A 5,124-nucleotide genomic window follows, 5' to 3' on the forward strand; every position below is an offset into this window, starting at 1 on the left:
GGTTCAGAGCAGGAAGGCAACTTGCCTAACTTAGCACAGTTGTCAGGGCAGAGTCCCTGGTTAGTTCTTTTGCCCCTGTGCTGCCCTGCGTCTTGGAAGTCCTCAAGTTGCAAATGAATGAGTCTATTTTGGGGACTATAGCAAGCAGCATGGCAGGCAGCTTCCTGATGTGCTGAGGGGGACTTGGCTGAGTCTCAGTATGGCCGCTTACGAACCTGGGCAGCCCGGCTCATAAGCTTCATCTGTTGAATACAAATACACCCACATCTTGAAAGAAACAAAGGAGAACATGGGATGCTCTTGACCCTCAAAAGCCCTGTGCCCTGAGAGGGGTCATGGTCACTGCACCTCCAGGTGGCCCCCATACCCCAGTGTTTGGGATGTTGCGACATACTGTGACAAAGCAACCTGCACAGCTCCTGGTGACTTCCTTCAGCAAAAGCTGCTGTCTCCCTCTCTCCTGGAAGAGAGACCTCTGTGTCCTTGAGTCCCTTTGTAAATGGGAAGGAGAGGACCCAGTGTGTCGCAGAGAGAAGAGATGAGGAAGAAAGTCACATGGTGCAGGATAAGGCTCAGGTGAGGGGTGACTTTCACCTGAAGACAGGCATCCCTGGTGGCAGAAGGAGGGCGGCCCAGCCAGCTGGGATAGGAGAGAGAGAAACAGTTAGACTGAGGGGCGGCTCTGAGATTGGCTTCTGAGGAAGGGCAAAGCTGGATTTTACAGCCACCTGCAGGCCCCTGAAGGACCCTCATTCATGAAAAGTGCCTCCCAGGTGTTTGTGGCTGTCCCCGGGGGACAACTCTCTGTTTTCTGGCACGGGTGCCACTTCTATCACGGGTACCACCTCTCTACACTTCTGAGTCCACTGGACACCACAAACTCCCAGACTCCAAATGCTGACAGTGTTTGGATCTGCTGACAGTGCTTAGCATCCTGTAGCAAAGTGAGGAAACTGTCCCATGTCAGCCTCAGCTAGAGGGATGCCCACATGTGTGGTGAGTGTCCAAAGACCATAAGACCTCTAATTGAAAGAGTGTTGTTGAGAGACAAGTGCTAGAGATAGATATCCAGACACAGCTCTACTGTGGTCCAGACTTGTGCACCGCCCCCCCCCCCCCCAGATTTGTGCAATGCACAGCCCTGTGCAACTGTACCTGGTGGTCCTGAGAACACTATACTATCCTTAAAGCATCCCATCTCCCTGACAACTTACTGTTTATTCCTTGGTCAAGTTTTTCATGCTGGCCTGAACCCTCACTTCAAATGGTACTTCCTTTGTACAACCATGCACAGAGAACCTGTAATGCTGTCTCCTTCTTTTAGGACAAATTCTCAGGGAGCTCCTCTGTTCCTCTGGCAATTGGATTCACCCTACCATTTCTCTGGACATAGCTAAATCCCAGCAGTGGGCCCTACTTCATGTTTCTTCATGTTTTAATTAAGACTTTGAACACAGCCGGACGTGGTGGCTCACTCCTGTAATCCCAGCACTTTGGGAGGCAGACGTGAGAGGATTGCCTGACCCCAGGGATTTGAGACCAGCCTGGGCAACTTGGCAAGACCTCATTTCTGCAATAAATCAAAAAATTAGTCGGGCGTGGTGGTGTGTACCTGTAGTTCCAGCTACTTGGAAGGCTAAGGTGGAAGGATCGCCTGAGTCCAGTGGGTCGAGACTGTGATGACCATGAGCATACCACTGCACTCCAGCATGGGCGACAGCGAGACTCCAACTTAAAAAAAAAAGACTTTGAACCCAAGGCTAGACAGGGTAGCTCACGCCTGTAATCCCAGCTCTTTGGGAAGCCAAAGCGGGAGGATTGCTTATGTCCAGGAGTTTGAAACCATCCTGGGCAACACAGCAAGTTTTCATCTCTACAAAAAAAAAAACATTAGCAGAGCGTGGTGGCTCGTGCCCGTAGACCCAGCTACTCAGGAGGTTGAGATGGAAGGATCCACTGAGCCCATAAGGTTGAGGCTACAGTGAGCTATGATCATGCCACTGCACTCCAGCCTGGCGACAGAGCCAGACTTCGACTCAAAACAAAACAAAACAAAACTTTCAACCCATATTTTCCACAATCCCTTTTGGCAAGATTGTTTCTGCTGCCTTGCTGTCCTAGAGACTTCCACAAAGCAAAAGACTGCTCCAGGCCTGTCATTTTGCAGCAAGGAAAATAAGGCCCAGAGAGGGAAAGAGAATTGCCCAACTCCCTAAATTAGTGGCAAAACAGGGATTAGAGCTCCGAGCTTAGCCTCCTATCTAGTATCCCGTGTTGTTCCCTCTCACATATACACAGAAGATAAGGGCTGACGATCAAGCAACAAGCACAGTGCTATCTGTGCTGCTTGTCTCACCTACCTACCTTTTTTTTTTGAGTCAGGATCTCACTCTGTAGCCCAGGCTAGAGTGCAGTGGCATGATCGTGGCTCACTACAGCCTCAGCCTCCTGGGCTCAGGCAATCCTTCGACCTCAGCCTCAAGTATCTGGGACTACAGGCGTGCACCACCATACCTTGCTATTTTTTTAATTTTTGCAGAGATGAGGTCTCGCTACGTGGCCAAGACTGATCTTGAACTCCTAGGTTCAAGAGATTCTCCCACCTTGGTCTCCCCAAATCCTGGGCTTATAGATGTAGGCCACAGCACTCAGCCATTTTTTTTTCTTTCCTTTTTTTTGTTTTAGGAGGCAGCTCTGTCTGTCAACTGTCAGGAGGGTCTGACAAAGGCTGAAGTTGCAAATACCCAGCAGGGAAGTGGCCCGGTCTCTGCTGGAGGTTCAGGCTGGCTTTGCTGGGTGTGGCTGGTTTGAGGATCCCAGAGCTGGGTGTTGGGCTCTGAGTGCCAGTCCTTACTCCCCATAGGGTTCTTCTGGTCCTTCCTTCATGTGTCCACACCTTTCCCTTCAACCAGACCCATTCCACCTCACCCCTGCTCCGTCCCATCAGCCTCAAGCCCCCTTGCCTGCTACCTACTCATGGACCAGGTTGTTCTTGCCTATAGATGAAAGCCAGGATGGGAGACAGGAGCTGCACCCTGCTTTGAAGTTGCCTGCTGAGGAAAGCTGCCCCTCAGGGGATTAGGTTCAAGGGTCACATGAGGAGGGGGACCACGAGGGGAATAGTTATCAGAGGAAAATGAAAAAGGAACAGGTGCACATATGTTTCCGCCCAGTGGAAATGAGCAGCTGCCCTTCATTAACCGGGCCCCTTGCTCACTCCCCTGGGCATTTGCTCAGGGGCTTGTAGTGGCACTGGGGAAGGAAAGATATCCTTGCTCAGAAACGGTGACTGGCCCAGGGTGGTGGCTCACACCCGTAATGCAAGCCCTTTGGGAGGTCAAGGCAGGAGGATCACTAGAGGCCAGGAGTTTGAGACCAGCCTGGGCAACATAGTAAGACTGCATCTCTACAAAAAATTTTAAAAGTAGCTGGGCGTGGTGGCTGAGGTGGGAGGATTGCTTGAACCCAGGAGTTTGAGGCTGCAGTGAGCTATGATAGTGTCACTGCACTCCAGCCTGGTTGACAAGACAAGATCTGTGTCTAAAAAATGAAGAAGAAAAAAAAAGAAACAGTGACCCTTGCAGGAAGGCAGAGTAGGGAGTCAGGAATCCCCTTCCTTTGTGCCTCTTTCCATCCTCATAAAAGGTCCGAAACAATCTCCCTGTGGATGTAAGAAGCCTCAGCATGGGTGATTCAGTTCTCTGCATTAAGCACAACCATAAACAAATTCTCATAAAATGTAAATACACCTGAGAGGGATTAAAAATTAACTTGGAGCTGGGCTCGGTGGCTCAGCCTGTAATCCCAGCACTTTGGGAGGCTGAGGTGAGTGGATTGCCTGAGCCCGTGGGTTCGAGACCCGCCTGGGCAACTTGGCGAGACCTCATCTCTACAATAAATCAAAAAAAATCAGCCGGACATGGTAGCGCATGCGTGTAATTCCAGCTACTCGGAAGGCTGAGGCGGAAGGATCGCCAGAGCCCAGCAGGTCGAGGCTGTGGTGGCCGGGAGCGGCCACTGCACTCCAGTCTGGGCAACAGAGTGAGACTCCGATTAAAAAAAAAAAAAAATTAACTAGGCCTCAGTTTCCTTAAGTGAAAAATATAGAGTAAGGCTGGAGCGTTGCTAAGGCCCCTTCTGGCTCAGACATCTTGCTCCCAGTAGTGAAGAGTTTCTCAGTCCCTGGGTCCCCAGAGGGCCCTAGTCTGTGCTGGAAGAGGGGATGAGGTGAGGAGATGGGACAGAGAAAGAGGTGAGCATCGACAGGGGGAAATGTGCCCATGCCAAGACCCTGTCTGTGCCTCCTGCCAGGATTTTCGTGCGCATCAGAGGCACAGCACCCTGACTCCAGCCCAGTTCAGGGCCATTCTTTTCCTTCTCCTGGGGACCCTGGGGACCTCATCCACTTCCAGCCAAGTCACAACTCAGGATATTTGCATTTTAAAAGAGGCCTGCTAGGAGATGGAAACTCCCCTCCCCCAAATGAAAATGGTGGCATTCTTGGCATCCGTGGGGGAGATGTTTCTGGATGGGGAGTCCTCCAGACCACCGCAAATCGTTGTACATTGGAGAGTGCCTGCGTCTTCCACCCCCACTCCCTCACAAGCAAAATGGGCTTCATTTATCCTTCTGATCAAGAAATACTTGCATTGACCAGGCATGGTGGCTCACTCTTATAATCCTAGCATTTTAGGAGGCTGAGGAGGGAGGATTACTTGAGCCCAGGAGTTCGAGACCAGTCTAGTCAACATAGGGAGACCTCATCTCTACAAAAAAATTTTTAAATACAAATTATATCAGGCATTATGCATCTGTATGGTATGCATCTGTAGTCCTAGCTATCCCGGAGGCTGAGGCAAAGGGATTGCCTGAGCCCAGGAAGCTGAGACTGCAGTGAGTTATGACCGTGCCATGCACTCCAGCCTGAGCAACACAGTGCAATCCTGACTCAAAAAAAAAAAAATTATTTGTGCCTATCTTGGGCAAGCAGTGTATTAAGCGCTGGGGATAGAACAATAGATCAGGTAAAGAATGAGTCCCAGCTGGGCTTGGTGGCTCAGCCTGTAATCCCGCGCCTTTGGGAGGCTGAGGTGAGTGGATTGCCTGAGCCCGCGGGTTCGAGAC

Source organism: Carlito syrichta, unplaced genomic scaffold (assembly GCF_000164805.1).
Source record: "Carlito syrichta isolate Samal-C Ts95f unplaced genomic scaffold, Tarsius_syrichta-2.0.1 Scaffold314086, whole genome shotgun sequence".
In the NCBI taxonomy this organism is placed as follows: domain Eukaryota; kingdom Metazoa; phylum Chordata; class Mammalia; order Primates; family Tarsiidae; genus Carlito; species Carlito syrichta.